This window comes from Petaurus breviceps, unplaced genomic scaffold (assembly GCF_028583685.1).
Source record: "Petaurus breviceps papuanus isolate PSGF00001 unplaced genomic scaffold, PetGlider_PUasm1.0 47, whole genome shotgun sequence".
In the NCBI taxonomy this organism is placed as follows: Eukaryota; Metazoa; Chordata; class Mammalia; order Diprotodontia; family Petauridae; genus Petaurus; species Petaurus breviceps.
The window spans coordinates 4,953,522-4,976,557 of record NW_027186349.1 but is presented as its reverse complement, the minus strand read 5'-3'; the positions used below and the strand labels follow the sequence as shown (position 1 = coordinate 4,976,557).

At 33.2% G+C, this 23,036-nt stretch overlaps 1 protein-coding gene across 2 annotated transcripts in view; it reads right to left on the bottom strand.

The window, feature by feature from the left end:
• The window catches only part of CDH18 (cadherin 18), a 1,599,127-nt gene that overhangs the window by 590,238 nt on the left and 985,853 nt on the right, over positions 1 to 23,036 (bottom strand). For both annotated transcript variants that reach the window (XM_069101403.1, XM_069101404.1), the window contains one exon: positions 20,482 to 20,662. The gene's annotated coding sequence lies outside the window, so the exon portion shown is untranslated. The remainder of the gene's footprint in view (positions 1 to 20,481; positions 20,663 to 23,036) is intronic.

The following is a 23,036-nucleotide window of genomic DNA, read 5'->3' as shown; positions in this document are numbered from 1 at the left end:
GAAACCCAACTTGGGAGGCATGAAAGGTTGGAAAATCAGAGAAGTCCCACAGAATTACAGAGAGGTGAGAAATGAGATATTCTGATCAGAGTTCCCTCCTTAAATTGAGGTTTGGGGGTTCATGGCTCCACCCTCCAATCAGAGGGACAGAAAGATAACTCCATCACTGTTGATATTAATAACTTTAAACTATACAATGATCGACAATAATTCCAAATGACTAATGAAGAAAAATGTTATCTATATCCAAAGGGATAATTGGTGAACTCTCAGTGCAGATTGAAACACACTTTTTTTCCACTTTATTTTTCTTGATTTTTTTTTTTTGCAACATGGCTAATATGAATATGTGCTTTGCATGTCTTTACATGTATAACTGACATTATATTGCTTACATTCTCAATGGGTGAGTGAGGTGCTGGAGAGGAGAAAATTGGGATCTCAAAATTTAAAAAGAAATGAAGCTAGGTGGTGATATAGGTAGAGCACTGGCCTTGCAATCAGGGGGACATGGGTTAAAATTCAGCTTCAGACAATTGACACTTGCTGGTTGTGTGACCCTCGGCAACTCACTTAACCCTGACTGCCTCAAAAAAAAAAAATGTTAAAATGAAGCGTAATTGCTATTTTTAAATACCCCTCGCTTTCTGAAGGCTGGTAAAACAAAGGGATTAGTGAGAAACAGAACAAACAGGAGAAAACACAGCATACATTAGTAGTTCTTTACTACTTGCATCTAGGAGGCACGGAAAGATCATTTAATAAAAAGGTGAGGAGGTGGCCCTGGGCAGGGGGTAAGAAGCAGATTCTTGAGCTATACTTACTTGAGATAGACATATAGAAAACAAAATCAATAGCAAGAAGTCAAGCAAGTAAGCTTTTATCAAATGCTATGTGTCAAGTACTATGCTAAGTACTAACAGGACTGAGATCATATTACTTTAAGCAAAAAGGAAAGAAAAAAGGAGGTATCTGGGTTATCTTTCTTTGTTCTTATATAACAAGATCTAGAGGCTTGGGTCTGTGTTGGGCAAGGAATTGAGTGTATGTAATTAAGACCACATTGTTTCAAAGTGTAGATATATAGAACTATTTTAAAAAATTTAATAACAAGATAAGATGAAAAGAAAAGAACACCCAACAGTTAATTGGTCAGCAGTCATATCTTATATAAGACTCGGTTATAAAGAGTATAAGATTAAATTTTGTTCTATCTATTTAAAAATCCCCTTAATATTACACTGATATATTTACACTATATTTAAACAGTTACGCATGAAAGGATCTAGGATGTCCTTAAAGTAGTTCATATCAGAGAGTAGGTAGTTCAGATGTATTTGCTAAGGAAATAACTAAATATGAACTTTTTTTTCAATATATCCATCTAAACTGCTGTTCAGGCAGCCAAAAAATGATAAAAATTAGGCAGATAATTTGATTTTATAGGGAACTAGTCTAATGAAATTTCAGATATAAGTGAGAATGATCTCATACTACATACCCCCTCCCATTTTTTTCAGTTTTTCATCATTAGAAGAAATTCAAAGAGACCACAGCAGGGATCTTCAAACTTACTAGAAATGCAAGGAAAGTGAACAAATGTCTATCTCATTTCCTCTACCACTCTGAACTCAGAATAAATGGATTGACTAAAGATATGAGGAAGTAGAGATTTTAGAACTGAAATTGTAAGGGTGAAATACTCACAGTAGGAGAAAAACTCAAGAACTGAGACTGACTGAGGGAATAAAAGTTCACATTTGCCATCTAAGATTCACTTCAGGGCATTTATGCCTTGCATGGAATAGAGGACAGAATTACCCATAGTATTTACATAGTATTTTTTCTGTGTCTCTTTATTGCTTTGTATTTCTTTCTCACTCTCTTACTTTACATTAGATAACATATAATATAAATAAATAAATGTATGTTATAATGTATAACCTTGAACGTTATTAGGCTAATTGTGACCCTCAAAAAGAAAACTATTAACCACTACTAGGGCTGTGTCCCAAAGATATCATAAAAATGGGAAAATGGCCCATATGTACAAACATATTTATAGCTCTTCTTTTTGTGGTGGCCAAGAATTGGAAATCGAAGGGGTTTCTGTCAACTGGAGAATGGCTAAACAAGTTGTGGTATATGAATGTAATGGAATACTATTGTGCTATAAAAAAAATGATGAACAGGCCAACTTCAGAGAAAACTGGAAAGACTTACATGAACTGATGTTGAGTGAGGGGAGCAGGACCAGGAGAACATTGTAAACAATAACAGCCACAGTGTGCAAGGACTGATTTTTATAGATTTAGCCCTTCTCAGCAATGTAAGGACCTAAAACATTTCCAAAAAAACAAATGATGGAAAATGCCAGCCACCTTCAGAGAAAGAACTATGGAGTGGGAATGCAGAGCAAAGCAGACTATTTTCTTTTTTGTTTTGTTTTTTCTATTTTGGTTTTTCCCATTCATTATAAACCTTTTTATTTATTTATTTATTTATTGCTTTTTTGGAGGGGGAAGGTAGGGCAGTTGTAGTTAGGTGGCTTGCCCAAGGTCACGTAGCTAGTAAGTGTAAAGTATCTGAGGTCAGATCTGAACTCAGGTCCCCCTGACTCCAGGGCTGGTGCTCTACTCACTGCACCACCTAGCTGCACCCAATTATAATTCTTCTATGCAATGTGACTAATGTGAAAATGTGTTAAATTGGGATGTATATGTAGAGCCCATATCAGGTTGTAAGCCATCTTGGGAAGGTTTGGGTAAGGGAAAGTTTAATATGTATGAAAGTGAAAACTAAAAATAAATAACTTATTAAATTGTGTGGTGGGGGAGAAAACCATTAGACTGAGTTGTTCCTAATGTAAGGGTTATGGGATTTAAAGATCTTTCATGCCCCATTGAACTTGCTGACGTAGCAGGAAGGGGTGGAGCAAGAGGAAGTAGAAGCCAAGCTAGAGTTCCTGCGGTGGCTAGCAGTGGCAGGGATGGCAGCAGGAGCAGCAGCAGAGGCAGTGGCAGCGGAAGCGCGAACCCCTTTTTGAGTCAGCCAGAATTTCTGCCAAGGACTCCTGCTGAGGACTGCCAGGGGCTGGAGCTGCTGGGAGCTTGCTTCCTGGATGCTGGGTGGGTGCTGTGAGTGGGGAGAGGAGGACCTTTGACTGAGGTAGCCTGTTCTGTTTTAAAGGCTTGAGAATGTGGGTGCTTTCTACTTTATCTACCTGTGCCAATTTCATAACTGCTCTGATGGCTTTGACTTTCTGGTTTTGGGACTCAGTCATTTGGTGTTTTAATAAATGTTCTCTCTTTATCCCCCATATAGAAAGCCTGATATATATTTTGTGATTGATAACTACATCAGCATATCTATAATTGCCTTAGTCATTATGAATATTGCATTGCTGATATACCTAATTAGCTACTAATCTTATGCCAAGAAAAAGGGAAAGTTTACACAAAAAAGGAATATTTGCATTCTTTTTTGTTTCTTTTGGAGAAAACAAATTAAATCAGAAAATAGAGATGCTAAACAACATACTTTGAGTAAGCAAGCCATGAGCAATCTAGGTCTATGTGGTTTTATGAGAAACTTCAGTTTAAAATGGAAAGAAAATAATAATCAGAAGTCATGATGTTGCTTGTCTGTAATATCAGTGCTAGGAAACTTATTGCTGGGGAATTTCTTGAGTTTGGGAGCTCTGAGATACACTGGGTTAAACCTTTAGGGTGTCTTTACTTTGTTGGGCACTAAGGTAGCAGGGACCTGACAACAGGGGACCATTAGATTACTAAAAGCAGTGAACAAATTCAGGTCCAAAATAGAGGTAAAACTTCTATGTTGGTCAGAATGGGACCAGGTCTGTCAGTATCTCCTGCAATCCCAGCCTAAACGAGACAAGGAGACACAGTCTTAAAAACATAATACACAAATAATCTTTTTGGATATATTTCACTCTCAAAAAAAAAGTAAAAAAGAGGTATCCCCAAAATATGGGACTGATAGTCAAGGCATAGGTGACTCACATAAAAGAAAATATAACCTTCTAGATGATATGTTCTTAATCTATGGTTCATGAATGTGAATATATGCATATATAAATCACACACACATATGCTCACATGTAAATGCCATGTTTCAATATAACGGTTTCCTCTTTTAATCCTATATATTTTATATATGCATTTTAAAATGTCATACTGGGAAGGAGTCCATAGGAATTACCAATTGTCCAAAGGGAACCATGATGCAAAAATGATTAAGAATCTCTGCTATATATGTTCTATAAAATATTAAGGAGAAGCAAAGCATTATAGCTACAAAATTAATCATAGTAAAAAAGCCAACTTACATCAGGGAACTAAGCATAGTTCAATATTAGGAAACTATTAAGAAGACAATTAGCAAATCACAATATAATTGAAACAATTCCCTGGAAAAGATCTTATTATATGTAGTTTTGATAATAGGTGATTAATTCTTGATCATCTAAATCCAAGAAAAAGATAAAGAAAAAAAATTGATAAATCCTGGACAGTGTATTCTACTACTGGTCAAGGAAGAGAGACTTGTAACATCTCTCTTTACCAAACTAATTCCAGTTTCATTCCCTATTTCCACCACTCTTTTTTGGGCCTCATGCTAATCATATCTACCACAAAATCAAAATCCTAGTAGATATTGTCTACACAAGTCCAGTTTACTCCCCTTCCTTTCTAAATGAGTTTGGTATTTGGCTTACGATTTTCCTCTGATCTCAACTCCTGCCCTCAGATTAAGTGATTTCAACATACATATTAACTCTCTCTCAAACACTTACTCACTCAACCTAGTCATTTCCCAAGAACTATTTCTCCATCTCACCTCTGTCACAAGAAGATCTTCATATCCTTGGTCTTGCCATTGAACCGAAATGTACTTCCATGGTTAATAATTCTGAAATTCCCTTATTTGGCCACAATCTATTGGCTTTTCATCACTGCCTCACAGGGGCACAGTACCTGACATCATTTTGTTGTTGTTGTTGTTCAGTTGTTTTTCAGTCGTATTTTACTCTTTATGACCCCATTTGGGGTTTTCTTGCTAAAAGTACTAGAGTGGTTTCCCATTTCCTTTTTCAACATATTTTATAGTTGAGGAAACTGGTACAAACAGGATTAATTGACTTGCTGAGGTCACACAGCTAAGTGTTTGAGGCCAGATTTGAACTCAGATCTTCCTGATTCCAGGCTCAGTACTCTATCCATGGTGCCATGTAGCTGCCACCTGGTATCAAGTGGGAGGTCAGTTAATGCTTAATGATTGATTGCTTTACTTCCATTCTTCATTGTCTTAACAGCTACAGATCCATGTCTTATGACAAGTCTGGACTTCTGCTCAACTCCTTTTAAGTGGTTACTGCCTGTGAGAAGCAATGAAATAACTTCAGGAAACACCTATGCTTCAGGCTCACTCACTGAGGGACACAAGAGATCCTCGTCAGTCTGGGTTCTAAAATATTCACCTCAGGATTGCTCTTTGGTTACCTACACGTGGAGAAAGATGTGAAACATGCCAAAATAAAGGAGGCAAGCCAAGAATTCAGTTTCTAATTCGGGATCACTTGGAGCAGCACATACTCTTAATGGCCATATGGAAACACATACCATAGTTTCAGTGGTGGTAGTGTATGTGGGGGATGGGGAAAAGGAGACCCATTTTCCCTGCTTCAGGAAAATCCTAGAAGTAGAGTTCGATTTGACGTGTTCCGAAGAGAGAATGAAGTGAGCATGAAAATTATTTTTCCCCTCCAATATTGATTGATTGGGTGGTTCTTACTTGTTTAGTGGCCAGTCATCTCTTCACACATTGTTTTCTCCTTCACAGTAACCAGGAGAAAGTTTTCTCATCCTATCATGATGAATCTAGAAACAAAGTGGCTTAGCAAAAGTGCTCTAAGGAGTCCAGATCAGCTCCATACATGTTTCAAATGGTATTCTCTGGCCAAGGCAGATGGGAGTGGAAGGGGGAAGTCAGAAGTTACCTCCATTAACATGAAGATATAAAAATTTAACTTAGAATGACAATGTTGGGAAGAGCAGGATGATCAAACCAAGTACATACCAAACATTCACTATGCTAGAACTAATACAATAATGAAAGGACTATGGGGAGAGATGACAAAGAACTAAAAAAATCATGCAAGATATTAATCCTGAAAAATGTTATCAAGAGATCAAATATTGCAGATCATCATGAAAATGCTATAACATACATAAGTATAAAGGGAATACAAAATGAAATACTGGAAGGGAAAAAAAGAATTTGTAACGGGTTTCCTATGTTGGACCATCTTTTCAGTCAATCATCACTAACTAATGTTTCATTTTGGCTTGGTTTGTTTTTGCTTTTTTGGTTTTGTTTGCTTTTAAGAATGCACTTTATGCAAGACACTATAGTAGGCTCTAGGGCTACAGAGACAAATGTAATGGTACAGAAGATTCAAAGTCCTGATGTTTTTTTTTAATTGTTCTAAAATTTACTTTGTAAAAATTTGCAGTGTTAGTCTCTCTGCAAGAAAGAATCTCAAACATGTTTCAATGGTATACAGTTCCTTGACAAATGCTATTTTAGAGACCCTCTGATTATTAATGTCAAATGAAGCATAAAACAGGGAGATTTATGCCTACAAAGCTTTTTTCTACATTCCTGAAGAATGTCTTCATTTTTTCATAGATAGTGAGGTCCTTCAAATGCTCATTTGTGCTGACTGCTTCAGGCCCCCAAATATTACTGGATGCACTTACCTAGATCTATGAGCATTACAGAAAGAATTGACCAACAATACAACATATATATGAAAGATTTAATGGATAAATAATGTTTAATTTCCAGATTACAACATATAGTTGAATGGTCAGAAAATTGAGATAATAATCAGTATATATATGCATGTAGGTATATAAAATCTCTGTCTCTGTCTTTCTATGTCTGTCTCTGTCTGTTGGTCTGTTTTTCTGTCTCTGTCTCTCTCTGTCTCCCTCTGTCTCCCTGTCTGCCTGTATGCCTGTCTTTCTGTCTCTCTCTCAAGTTAGGCACCACAGACAGTAAATGATTTGGGCGCAGAAATAAAGAGGAGGAAGAAAATGAGTGTAAATTTTATATTGGACTCGCTTTTAATGACTTCAAGTTGTTCATAAATACATAGTGTGCATCTATGCATAAAATACAAGTTGATTTTATTTTCAGTTTAAATTATTATATTAAAGAAGTTAAGAATGACCCAATATTACTCAGATATTAAATCAATTGTACTGTCTCAAATACTTCTAATTTCCCTAATTTTTTAGCTCAATCAAGAAAGGAATACTAAAGTTTATGGACACTCATAATATAATTTTACTATTGTCATAGCTTCCTGGAACAATCATTTTAATTTTTGTGTCTCCTTGTAAATAATTATGTATTTCTATTAAATATATACAATATCCATTTATTTTTAGAAAATCATAGAAATATTGTGCTTTTTCTGACTTTGAACTATGACATAATTCACTATAGCCATAACATGACAAAAATGAGTTAATGTATAATTTAACTCTGTCAGAAAACACCATTTTTGTATACACCAGTAACAATAATTAGTTCTAGGGATGCTCCATAAAATGTAGCAGGCAACTGAGACATATGAATACAAATGCCAAAAAGATTCAATAATATTTTTTGAAATCTTGCCCATCTCAAAACTTTAAATAACCTTTTGACCTATTGGGAAAACTAGAAAACAGTCTGGCAAAAATGCATTCTAAAAATATAAATATTCTAGTAGGAAAAAAAATGTCACACTCACATGAAAGGATGAAACATGATATCTTTCAAATAATGAATGGATGTAACTTTATCTAGAGTGAAGGTCTGTCTCAGGGTTCAGAAATTAGAGGGCACTGGCAGTAGCTGTAGGCAGTCCTCCACCAGAACAACAACAACAACAACAACAAAAGAAAAACTAAAGCTTTCAGCTTTATTAAATTTTTATTTAAAAAATTATAGATTTATTTTTATTGGTGAAATTTTACTCACTCTACCAACAACTCTTTCATAATTTATAATCTTAAACAAGTGAAATGATTTGACCCTATTTTTGTCTCATAGGAACTAAACTCACATTCTCCTGACACAGTGACCAACACTCTGTCTATTTTGTAAAACTGCTTTTAAAACAGTAATAATTAGTTTAAATAGAATGCTAACAGATGGTAGGCTGGGATGAGTTCATTTCCTACATTACTCTGCTTGCTTGTACCCCATATTGCACATATGGTTATTTATCTTCTTTTCTCCCCCTACTCCATGGGTCAGAGTTTCCCCCTGACCTACCCTTTACCATGGCACAAAATTTCCTAGCTACAATTCTGTGGATAAGAGAAAAATGGGATTTAAATTAAAAGAGAGGTTAAATTATTTTAAACAAGGAATAAAAGGATTGTGTCGCATTCTGTAAAATTGGAAGCTCTTAGACTGATAAAATCAATATAATAAATTAGAAGAAAAGAAACTGATGGGAAGGGGGAATCATCCTTAAATAATTCTGACAAACATCTAAAATTCAAAATTTGTAGGAAACTGACAAAAATATATATGAATAAGATGTAATCCTCAATAAATATGGAATATTTATAAGGATATATATATATATATATATGGAATATGGAGTTTTCTTTCTTAAAACATATTTTATTTTTATATGACCATTTTTATTTTATATTACCATTGTTTCCTAATATATGTCTTCCTTTTTCCTTCTCTAAGAGACATTTATAGGATAATAGATTTAGAGCTGGAAGGAACAATTAGAAACCATCAGTTCAACCCTCTCATTTAACAGATGAGAAAACTGAGGCCTAGGGAGGTTTAATGACTTGCCCATAGTTAGCAAGTAGTTGAGACAGGAATACACCAGAGGTCTTTCTGATCTGAAATATAGTACTCTACCACTTAATGCCTCATTAATGAGAATACATTACTTTAAAGAAGAAAAAATATTTGAATAAAATGAAATCAACATATCCGTCAAGTCCAGTATCACATCCATTGTTCCTTACTTATCACCTCCCACCTCTGCAAAGAAGGGAGGGTTGTACCCTTTCATAACTTTTATTGGGGACCAAACTTTGTCATTATAATTTCATAATATTCTACTTCAAATGTTTTGTTCTTCCTATTTGCATTATTATGATCATTTTGTATATTGTTTTCTTTTTCGGCTTACTTCACTTTATATTAGTTCATATCAGTTTTCCCATGTGTCTGTCCCATCTCCTCATTCATCATTTCTTATGGCAAAGTGATATTCTATTATAGTTATACATTATATCCACATTTTGCTTAATTATTCCATTATTAATACCTGGTTTCTAGCTCTTTTCTACTATAAATAGTGCTTTCTGGCAAAACAGGACCCTTCTTTTAATCATTAATCACTTTTGGAGTATAAGTCCAGCATTGAATACATTTTAACCTTCTAAACATAATTCCAAATTACTTTCCAGGATGGTTAGACCACAGTACTATCAACATTATTTTAGTTTGTTTGGCTTTCTACAACATTTACAAAATTGACCGTTCTACCATGTGGTAATTTTCAGGGTAAGAGCTGAAATGTCAATTGTTTTGAATTGATTTCTGATACCATTAGTGATTTAGACAAGTCTTTCATACGATTGTTAATGGTTGAAAATTCTTTTGAGAATTGTCTATTGGGGAATGATTTTATATATGTATGTGTTAGTTCTTAATTTTAAATATATTGGATTTCAGACACTTAATGGAGATTATTTAACACAAATAACATTTTTTCGATAATGGACAAATTTATTTCTTATATTAGATGGATTTATTTTGTTTGTGAAAAAATTTTGCCAATTTCATGCAACTGAAAGGATATATAATGATCTCCTCCATCCTGTATGTGACTATAAATTCTTCCCTTAGCCATAGCTGTGAAAGGTAACTGATCTGGTTGTTTTCTAATTGTGTGTGTCTGTGTGTGTGTACATGTGTATGTGATTACTGATATTCAGGTAATATAACAATTTTCAGTTTATTATGACATCTGTTATAAGTTGCTGGTCTAAAATTAATTTGTGCCAAATTTGTGGCAATAATTCCTGTGAAATTTGGAATTCTTCCCTAAGTAATTTATATTCTTCACTTTATTGAACTTGGATTATTGAATTCCATTGTTCCTAATTCTTCTTTATCTAGTCTGTTTCATATATTCAGTTTTTTTTTTGGTTTTTGGTTTTTGGAGGGCAATTGGGGTTAAGTAACTTGCCTGAGGTCACATGGCTAGGTTGTGTGTGTGTGTGTGTGTGTGTGTGTGTGTTAAGTGTCTGAGGCCGGATCCGAACCCAGGTCCTCCTGACTCTGGGGCCAGCACTTTACCCACTGTGCCACCTAGCTGCCCCCAGTTTTCTTTTTTTTTAACTAGCTCCAAATAGATTTGATTGTTTTATAGTAGAATTTGAGATTTAGAAGTATCATTCCTGCTTTTTTCTTGTTATTTAATTTTATTTTTCATTGTTTTCCTAGATGGAATAGACCTTTTATACCTTTAGTTGAATTTTACAATTATATTGTCTAGTTCTATGAAATATGTCATGTATATTTAATAATTTTCAAAGAAGGAATATAAAATATCAAGAAGTATATTTTAAAAAGAGTTTAAAATCACCGATGCTAACAAAACAACAAATAAAACAAATCCATTCATCTATGGGGTTATTACTGATATAGATCAAATTGCTTAAGATTATAAAACATTGAAAAATTCATTGTTCAGGGAGTTATGGGAAAACTGATATAGTAGTTCATGCTTGGTAGAACCATGAATTGGTGCATACATTGTGTAAAACAGTTTGCAATTATTTGAGAAAAGATATTCAACTATTAATATTCTTTCATCCTGCCACTAATTAGCTGTGTGGCCTTGAGAAAGTCATTCTGTTCACACAGGTTTAAGGTTCTCTATTTATAAAAGGAGGGGGGTATAATAGATGTATGCCATCCATATTTGTTGATAAGAATTCCCATACTGGTAGTTACCCACATTGGTAAAATCATAGATTCTTAACATATTCCTGAATACAGAGAATCAGAATAACTCAAAGTTCTGGAGTACTTTAAAGAAAGATCATTTACATTTATGTAGTAGATATCTTACAAGAACTCTGAGACAGCAATACAATAGTAATATCATTGTCCTCATTGCAAAGATGAAGAAAATGAGGTTCAGAAAGAGCTTGACTCATGCTCACACTTTCTCAGAGAAAGTTCCCACAGAGAAACACGCAAAGACAGATTAAGGTAAAGATAGATATATTAATATCTCTGAATCTATATCTAATCTATATGTATCAACATAATAGATAACAATAGATATTCATCTCTATGGATCTGTAACTACATAAAACAGATATACATATCTATGTTTATATAATTATATAATTTGTTTAGCTGCATAGCAATGTATACATGTGTGTATATGAAGGTCTATATACACAAATGTATGTAATATGTGATATATAATATTTAATTTTGTTATCTAGAATACATAGTTAAGTATATATTATTATATGTATAGATTATATATAACAATATATAAAATCTGTTTATATTCAAATGTGAATATATTTTTAGAGAGACAGATGAATTTGCACACAGTAATATTTATCTAAGTAGATATAGATCAGGAGAGATGAATATCTATTTTTACTTATCTATCTGTGGGGAGAGAGTGACAGACAGATGGACAGAGATTTTTTTTTAATTTAATTCTTTACCAGGATAGCCTTGAGTTCAAACCCCAGTTCCTGCATTTAATAGTAATATGAACTCAATCATTTACCTCTCTCTGAACTTCATTTTCCTCATGTTTGAAATGGGGACAATGATATTTCCTAGTCCTACCTCAGAATTTTTGTGAGAAATGTGCTATATAAATGTAAATGGTCTTGGAAATACAGCTGAGTTATTCTGATTATATGTATTCCTTAAAGTGTGAAGGATCTATGACTTGAGTACTTATCTATATACACACATACACAGAGAGAGAGAAACAGAGAGACAGAGAGACAGAGACAGAGACAGAGACAGAGAGAGTGAGAAAGAGAGAGAGAGAGGGGGGAAGGCCAAAATTTATTGCTTAATTTCAACATTAATAATAGTCCTTAAAAATACAAAGAGATAGACTTTTGGCAGTTAACAGAAGTAAGTGATGTGTCACATGCTCAGAGTAAAGAATTTATTTTTTTTCTTCATGCAGTTGAATTAATGAAAACACATTGTACTAGTGTAGTCTGCAATATTCTAAGATTTAAAACTAGCTCAGATTCTCTGCTGTTTTCAAGCTAATTTAGATATTATATAAACTTCATACTTTTACAGAGAATGCATATATACAATATTTATATATCCATACATAAAACATATATGTGAATGCATACATTATATATGTATAAATGATGAAATAAGGGGAAGAAAATATAGTCTGTCCTGAACTATGAATGTCTGGATGAGATACAAATTATTATATGAGTAGATTTTGTTGTTATGGTGGTGGTGGCTGATTTTCCTCCAGAAACACTGGTTTCTAGGTATTTTGCCTCTTGGTGATACACAGACACACAGAGATGGTGTGTGTGTGTGTGTATTTATATACAAATATGTGTGTGTGTGTCTGTCTGTGTCTATCTGTGTCTGTGTGTATGTGTATATACATATAAGTATATATGTATGTATATATGTATATACACACATACACACATGTATATACATATATAGGTGCTTATTTCACATAAAAAAAACCATAAACCAATTTTTAAGAATTGTTTTTAGCAATCTTGTACTTTGTCCAAAGCATGAATCCTGCTACTTCTTTATATAGGAACAATATTTAAAGACTTGTAAACAAAACCTGATGCAAAATGAAAACACTGTAAGAAAAAATGATGCTAAGGGAATCTTAAATACACAGGTCAGTCAATCAGTTCGCATGAATTTATTAAATGCTCACTCTGTAAAAGGCACTGTGCTTAGCACAAAAAGTCAAACCCATAGTCATCATCCTTAAAAAGCCTATATTTGACTGAAGTAATCACATTTAATAATGAGGTACGTTAAAGATATATACAGTTCAAGTGTATAGCATTCAGAGAATGGAATACAATAGTAGAAGGATGGAGATTGAGAAAAGACTCTTGCCAAAGGTAGGATTTGTAGATTTTGAGCTGGAAGGGTTGTTAAAGATCACTGAGTTTAACCTCTTCATTTAACAGATAAGAACAGTAAGATCTGGAGACATAAAGTGATTTTCCCAATATCATACTGTGAATAAGTTTCTGAGGTAGAATTCAAACTCAAGTCTTATTGACTCCAAATCCAGTAAAGTAGTAAATTAATATTTCAATAATAATAATAATAATAATTTCTAAAAGTTGTATATGCATTCTAACATTTCTAAGAATTTTAAATGGAAATGATAAAATTATATGGAGTTAGATTAATGATATTACAAATAAATTGTTATACTTATATAATATATACTTATATAACATACAAAATAAATGATATATTTATATGCATATGTAATTATGGATAATAATACAATTATCAAAATATCCTTGTTATATATGTATGTGTGTAGATAGATAGATATAGAAATCTCTTGAAAGTTTCTTAAATGCAAGCTAACCCAATTTCCTTACCAATTCTAATCCCATTTATTTAATCATCTTCAGGACTTGTCCAAGATAGAGACACTAATGAATAAAGTATATGGAAAACTCATTTATTGCAAACCACACACATACATATATATATATGTGTGTGTGTATATGTATATATATACATATATACATATTTCTCTGATTTTTATTTCTGTATATTCTACATTTTTTATAACTCGACCAAATCAAGATGGAGGTGATAGACAAAATTACTTCCAGTGATATTAAAATGCTATATTTAATAATCTCTCTACCCATCTCATATCTTTACTTCAGTAAAGAAAGAATTATAACTACTAACCTTCAATTTTCCTTCAAATTACAATCACAAAATTGTGGGGGAAAGATCTGCCCAAATAGGTAAGGAAATATTAAATAAGAGTTGGGACAAATCACTGCTTTTCCAGAATTAAAACTCACACCAGTAATTCTACCTTCAATATCATAGACCCACTGACTTGTTAGATACCATACTTTTCTTTGTCTGTTTTGACCTTTCAGACCCATGTGACTCTCTACATCTAACCTACTTTCTGCTCTGTATATATTCCTTGTTTTCCTATATGAAAGCCACAATGTCTTTATTTGTAAAATGAAGTAGCTGAATTATAGGACTACTAACATTTCTTCCAAATATAAATCTATAATCTATGACTTGGGTTCAAATACAACCACAACACTGACTAGTTGTATGACTATGGGCATGTCTCTTTACTTCTCTGAGTTTTTCACTTTTACCAACTGCAAAATGGGTAATATAATGCCTGTAGTACTACTTCATAGTGTTTTTGTGAGATAAAAATGAGACTATTCATGTAAAGAGTTGTTTTAATCTTAAAGTCACACGACCACACATGTGAGTGTCTCTGTATATCTCTTTGTTTTAGCAATAGAGAGAAATAAAGAAGAGAGGGTCATTATGTGAGTTTGAAAACCATTTGTTCATGGTCCTCTTATTTTCTTTCATAGCGTGGTTTGTTACATTGAACCATTTTGTATAGCTGTACAATTGATTGATTGAGGTTCTGTAGTATGGCAGGGATTGATAAAATCAATACAACGTTATCCTCAAAGAATTTCTAGAGAACCTCAGTATCTAGAGGGAAACTTTTTCCTGTGGAACATTCTCTATGTCATTGGTATACATTTTAGTAAGCTGTGTTTTATGACTTATCTGATATGTATACGCAGGTCATCGCTGAATAAAATGACCTATGTTTTTGAATATAGAAAGATATTTTGTAAAAACCTTAACATATACATTGGAGATATCTTTTCAGAGGAGCTCTTATAAGTCTCCTCTATGAAGGAAATGACATGTAAACTATAAGACTATATGCTTGCTTTTAATTACCATATTAATATAAACTAACATTTTATGATACACATTTCAATCATGGATTTGTTTTTATAATAAATACTGATTTAGGGGGGACTTCATATCTTTCAATTATTTGTAAGTAGAAATAGTAAACAGTGTTTACTGGTTAACAAAAACATTTGGTTGGTTTTTTTTTGTATATATTTATGTGTACCTTGCTTTATCTTGTTGCCAGAAGTACACTTGGTCTAGGAAGTTGGATCTCAAGAGAAATTATTTTACCTGTACTTTTGTGTTGTCTAAGAAAGACTAAAAGAAAATTCTGAAGAAGCCTGCCGGATTGCGCTGATAACAACTGAAGTTATTACTGGAATGTCTGTATGTCCAAATGTTTGAGAAAACTCTTAAAATATGAAGATCAATCATCTTCATTTATTTTGCTTGTTTTCATGTTTTCTATTACAATACTAAAATTAAGATCCATTATATAGCACTTAATATAACACTAAATAATAGTATTTTTCCAGTTGCATTTAAAGGCAAATTTCAATATTCATGTTTGTAAGATATTGAGCTCCAAATTTTTCTCCCTCCCTCTCCAAGATAGCAAGCAATCTGATATATGTTTTATCTGTGTAATCACATAAAAAAAATCCACATTAGTTATGTTGTGAAAGAAGAAATAGAACAAAAGAAACAAAAGAGCCCTGAAAATACCATGCTTTGATTTGCATTCAGACTCCATCATTCCTTTTTCTGGATGTGGCTAGCATTTTCCATCAGGGGTCTTTTGGAATTGTCTTGGATTATTGTATTGCTGAGAAGAACTAAGTCAATCATAGTTAATTATTATACAATATTGCTGCTACTGTATATAATATTCTTCTGGCTCTATTCACTTCACTCAGAAGCAGTTCATAAAGTCTTTCTAGGTTTGTTTGTTTCTGAAATCTGCCTCCTCATCATTTCTTATAGCACAATAGTATTCCATTATATTCATATACCACAACTTGTTCAGTAATTCCTCAATTGATGGCCATCCCCTCAATTTCCAATTCTTAGCCACCACAAAAGGAGTTGTTATAAATATCTTTGTATATGTAGGTACTTTTCAGTTTTTTAATGATCTTTTGGGATACAGACCTAGTAGTGGTATTGCTGTATCAAAGCGTATGCACAATTTGATTGCTCTTTGGGCATAATTCCAAATCGTAGCACTTAATCCTAAAAAAAATCCTTCAAGAATTCTCTGTAAGGTTAGTATGCTCCCTTTTTTTACTGATGAAGAAACAGAGGCAAAGAGACTTGAATGCTCTCACAAACTAGTACAATACTTTATATGAGACATCAAGATAAGTCTTTTGCAAGCAAGTATTATAATTTTACAATTGTTATGCTGCTACCTATGACAACATTTTAATTCATGAACTGATACACTAAGAAGCTTCTATGGGCCAATATATATATATATATTTTTTTTTCTGAAAAAAAATCAAAATTAAAATGCTTTATTTGAAAATAATGATGTTTTGTTTTCATGTCAACTTTATTTGCAAACATAGGGTAATACAAAAGACAATGTTGTTTTAGGCTATTAAAGGTCAAACTGTACTATGACTTTGGGGATACCCTATATATCTTTTTAACTCTCCTATCCTGAGAATCATCCCATATAACTAAGAATGAAAGGAGAATGAAAACCAAAACAGAATATCTACCAAGTTTAGCAGTATTTGCAATATTCCCCATTGATAACTTTGACCTTTATAAGGAAAGGGAGGAAGTATTTTTGTTTTGTGTTTTGTTTTGTTGTTGTTTTTTACATTATATGTTCTTTGTGGCCCAGGTTGGCCATTATAATTGCAAAGCATTCAATTTTGTATGTTTTCTACCTTTCACCTATACTGTTGTAGTCATTGCGTTTATTGTTCTCCTGATTCTCCTTACTTCATTTTGCTTCAATTCATGCATGTTTTCTTATGCTTCTTTGTATTTCTCATATGGCTTCATTCCTTAACAATTAATATGACCCAATTTGTTTAGCCATTTCCCATTCAATGGATATCTGTTTCTGTTATGTTTTTATTGTAGAATCAACCATATATATTTTCAAATAACTTGAAAACCCAATAATATAATAGTCCCAAATAGCAAAAGAAAGAATTCTTTCTGAAACAATTTATTATCAGTGAATTCAATAAAAAATCAATAGGAAATGTAATTTAAACTTCCTTCTCCCTACTTTTCTTCTCCCCCTCCACATGTTCATGTACAAGCACATACTTGTTGGCATCTGGGTCTCTGTTTTCAATGTGTGTGCAAACCTTATTGTCAAAAAAATTATCCATAGATTAGTATAAATGAAGAAATAGACAGATAGAAGAAGAAAACAAGAGTGGAGCTGGGGACAGGTGAGAGACATTAACAAGGTCAAAAAAAACTATCAGCTATGAACTAAGAGGGCATTAATTCTCTGATTTCACTCTTCTTCCAGTATGAGAATGGAAGTCAGTGGTTATTGAGCAAAAGTCAATACATTTTCACTGCCCTTCTATATATACCAGTCCAACTGCCACAAACAAGATGACAGGCAGAAGAACTTGTGTATGAAGAGGCACAGACTTGAAGCATAGTGAAGTGGATCAGGGAGAGGTCTAAAATTATGGTAATACTGTGTTCTATCCTTATGTCACCTCACATGGTGAAGTCAGAGTTCTGTCTTCAACAACTACCCGGTGTTTCCGCTGAAGGACCACCTTGGGATATTCTGGAATAATGCTTTTTACAAGACTGTGTTTAGCCTTAATCTATTTCTCTCCTTACTCATATTTGTAGGATTCATCAAGGAGAACAGAGCTATGAAGCCCTCCTACCCCCAGTGCTTCTAGTGGACTCCAGGGAAACCATATGGATATGTGAAGGTTCTGCCATGTAAACATTCTAATTAGACATCTGAGGCTGAATTATTCAATTCTCTTTTGGGTACTTTGGGCCTTAGCTCATAGGAAAAAAAATCAAAATAATCCCTTTACTTTCTGTCATCTAGATCTCCCTCAGCTTTATACCTTTCTCAGTGCATATTCTTCACTTCCACATCTTCTAATCTGACATCTGAAATGGTTGGTCTATTTATTTTTAATACACACACAGTTTTTTTTTTTATCCCTAGAATCTTTCCTGTCAACTTCTGGAACTTCTTGAAATCTAAATTTGTCTGCACGAAACCACATCCTGTACTATCTTCACTCCCTCAGACCCAAGAGGAGAAGACAATGAGAATACAGTTTAAAAAAAAAAAGGCCTGTGTATTGCAGGGCCCTCCAGATCATTGGTCCTTCATGCAAGCTGGCATCCACAGCTACCATTGAGGTAAACAACCCTTGTAGAGAAGGGGATCAATATGTTCCCTCACCAGGACAACTGATGATTAGGTAAAACAAAGAACCCCAGGAACAGCCATAACACCTGGATCATCAAGCCTGCTCTAAGTCCAGCCAAGCAACTATTGAAGAGATACAAACTGTCAACTGCCTGGGCCAGTGTTATCATCCTTGTTTCCTCAGGAACCACGGGTACTGAAGAACCAGAAAAGCAGAAAAGAAAGCTCCCATCATACAACAACTTGGCTCTAGCATATGGTTCACAGGTTGATAAAGGCTCTTCCTTAATGTGATATATATGTATATATGCCATGTGCAAGCATATATAAAGGTCATAATTAATATTCACATGTATATACATGTATGCGCACATTATATATGAACAAATACATACATACATACACATGTGGGTATACATACATATATACACACATGTGTGTATATATGTCCATATATATATATAGATAGATAGATAGATAGATATGATATTATGGAAGTAGAATTATCACCTTCTGTGCTATTGTATCCAAAAGATTATTGGGTCTTTCCAACTAACTTGAAGCTTAATGTCCTATATGTATTGTTTCTTCTTATTAAATTATCAGTTCCCTGAGAGGAGGAACTGCCTTGCTTTTAAAATCTGTTTGCTGAGAGTGTAGCAATGTGCTTTATAAATAGTAAGTGCTTAATAAATGTTTTTTTCATTCAGTTATTAATTTATTCTGCCATGACCTTTCCTCCTATAGGGCAAAGATCTATTCCTCATGATTCTTAGTCTTCACTGAAACTTTAATAACCTTTTGTTATAATCATATAATTTATTTTTAGCAATATTATGCATTCTACAAGTACAGGTTTTTAATATTTGCTTAAATTTAATAAAAAATAAAAATGTATATTTTCGGACTCAGTTTTAAAATCTTTAATCATATTTATTAAGCTAACATACTTCATTACTCTCAAATAAATACAGAAAATTATATTCAAAAGATAATATTGTTTAATTCTTATGGTATTTTTCTCACCTAATATATACAGAACCTAAAGACAAAAATGGAGTCTTTGGCTTTAAGAATTGTCATAACTTTAAAACAAAAAAGCATGTTGTTTACAGTATAATTAGGGAAGAACTCTATTCTCTCCCCAACTCCCTGAGAAAGTTAACATCTAATTGTTTTAAACTGAGATATAATCTTTTGTATCTATGAATGTATGAAATCGGGGTAGCAAATGGGAAATGTCTGACAAATATACAATTGGCTTCCATTGATCCCCCAGGATTGTATCTTAGCAACACTGAGAAACCATCCCCTTATTTGTATTCTAATCTTTGTGAGAGAATAGAAAATCTTGTCACAAAAGATAATTTACTATCGTTATGAAAAATAATGAAAAATAGATGATAACATTGTTACCTTGTGTGGTAAAAGGAAACTACATAGATCTTATGGGTATAGATGTTGAATGGAGCTCATATTTGATACTACTCAGACTTCTCAAAGAGGCTTATCAATTTTCAGATCCAATACTGTCAACTTAGATTATCAGTATGAGATAAAACACAGATAAACACAGAGAAATTTGTTACTCTCCTTTCACTAATAATGATTTCAAAGGGTTTTCTTTGGAAAAACAAAACAAAAACAAAAATCCTCATGCTTTTATATTGATATAAAAATGACCATTGAAAATGAAATAACCATTCAAATATTCCAACTTATCTTCTTGGAAATATGTAGTTTTAAACCAGAAATTAAATTGGTCATTGGGGAAATATTTATATTCAGTACGATAAAATATTCATCATGCTTGTTACTAGAAACCATGTAAAGAAATTAAACTTAAATTATGCTATTTATTTCTCTGTATCTATTCTTATAATGGTAGATTAGTTTAATGTGTATGCATTTTTTTTTTACCAAAACTAGATTTCTTGACTACAGAATAACAAGATAGTCTACACTATTTACATTGTTGTAAGAATTTAGATTAATGTTTACAGTAAACATTTTGGTACCTGATATTTTGATGAATATTGGATATGTCAATCCAACAAATTCTGACAACTGAGTCTCAGTTCTTGAAGGTTCACCACCTGCTGATTCTGTATCGTACTTGCAAATTTGCTGGACTTTGGCAACTAGAAGTCAATGGTCAGGTTTCTGCCCAGAAGCTCCATATTCTTCAATTCAGTTGCTCTGAAAGGACAATTATTTACATAGGTGAGTTTACTGAAATTATCTCTAAGTGAGGAAAGACTAATAGTAACAATAAAATTAATTATTAGCATGCACTCTCAATTTTTTGGCACAGTAAAAACTATATTTTTCCGTTTGTTTTCTTAATTTGTTTAGGAGAGGTGAGAGCAAAGGTCTAAATCTGATTTCATCGATACAAAAATCAGCAGCTCTGTTATTTTGTCTTAGCTTCCTGAGTTACATCACTGAAACCTTAGGTGATGTGTTGCTGGTGACAAAACTAGTATGAAAAAAGCAGAACTTGGTCCCAAGGACTCAAAAGGCAGCCCACTATCTACTCTTATTTTTCTTTCTTTCTTTTTGTATAAAGTTACTATAGAAATACAAGTTAGAGGGTAACAGAAATGATTTCCAAATATTTCCTTTAGGTGAAGTACCAGAAAGCAAAACTTTTTAAAATATAGCAATATATTGATTATTTGAATAATTTATATTATTCACATTCAGTCAATAAACATGAATTTATTAACCTCCTGTCTGTGTTCCTAACGGCTTCTACTCCCATTGATGAGTAATTCCCAGAAACCTCCATTTTTTGTAAGAGCCCTAGGTCAGTGATCTGTAAGTCTCCAAACTTTTTCAGATAAGCTTCTTGAGGGTGAGGACTTTCTTTTTGTATGCAATTGTGTCACCTATGCTTAGCACAGTGACTGACACAGTAAATGGTTAATAAATGCTTGTTAGCTGATTGACAACATAATCCTCATACTATACTAGTTGCTGGGAATACTAATAAAAATGGAAACAATTTCTATTATTAAGTAGGAGCTTTCCATAAAAAGAGACATGCTGTACCCAGGTAAGTATGTATAAACACATAAAATAGATATTGGTTGTCCCCAAAGTCTTACTGTGGTTTTAAGTTTTAACAATTTCAGAAATGTAAATGCTACAAACTTACAAAAAACATCATTTGAGAGGTTAAATAAGTGTATGTCTTTTATACTTAATTATTTTTGTCATAGTTGGGCAATGTGTGTATACATAAATTTCAGCAAGACGCAGCATTATGCCTGACATTACAATATATAAAACAAAGTATTCAAATAATCAACACATTGCTGTATTATTATAGATATAGGGTAAAAATTTTGTTTTTGAACATCTTTTTTTAAATTTTTTTTGCAGTGGGGAGGCCAGGGCAATTGGGGTTAAGTGACTTGCCCATGGTCACACAGCTAACAAGTGTTAAGCGTCTGAAGTCAGATTTGAACTCAGGTTCTCCTGACTTCAAGGCTGGTGCTCTATTCACTGCACAGCCTAGCCACTCCATCTTGGGCTTCTTCTAAAGGGAATATTTAGAAATTATTTCTGTTATCCTCCAACACGCATTTCTGAAAGACATTTTCTCCAAATGGTGAATCTATAGAGATTCGCTTGCTTGGCCACCTAAGTCACCTGATCTAATTCCTTTAGAATTTTTCTTGTGGGGTGATGTGAAAACTTCTGTGTGTACATAAAAAAATCTCTTTTGTTACATCACCTTAATTCCTTTCATTTATTTAATAGCAACTGAAGAAAATTTTTACAAAGTTTGAAAACTGACTAGTGATATATAGAACATGAGAGTGACTATGCTAAATTTTAATAAGAAACATGAATATTTAAAATGTAAGTAATTAACTTTCAAAATGTACTCTTTTGTAAGTTTGTTGCCTTTGTACTTCTAACAAAAAGCTTAAAAATGCACTAAGACTTTTGAGACACCATATCGAATGATTGACGGTGGCAATGAGCTAGCATCTGCTGAGATCAGAAATCGCTTCAGGTAGGAGGTAGTGTTTTCATTGAGATATGAAGAGGGCTAGGGATTCACAGAGGCAATGGTCAAGAGGGAGATCATTCTAGGGAAATGGAATATCATGTGTGAGAAGCATCTTGAAGGTCATCTTGGCCAAACTGTACAGTGTATGAAGGAAATGTATAGAAAGCAAGATGGGGACCAAATTTTGAAGGACTTTTCAAACATACACTTCAATTCAACAAAAATGCACCATTAATCATGTGCAAGGTATTTTGCTAGGAATGCAATAAAAATATATTTTCCCTTTCCTTATATAGTCCATATTCTACTAAGGGTTACATATGATGTAAGTATATAAATATGATACAAGCTAGCCTTTCATTCCTGGGAAATAATCAGTTTACTGCCCTAAGACCAGAAGGCAGAAGAGTATTCATCTTCTTGTATTATTCTTTTTAGTCATTATCTGATTAGATTTGGCTAAAAAACTTTCTCTCTCTCTCTCTCTCTCTCTCTCTCTCTCTCTCTCTCTCTCTCTCTCTCTCTCTCTCTCTCTCTCTCTCTCTCTCT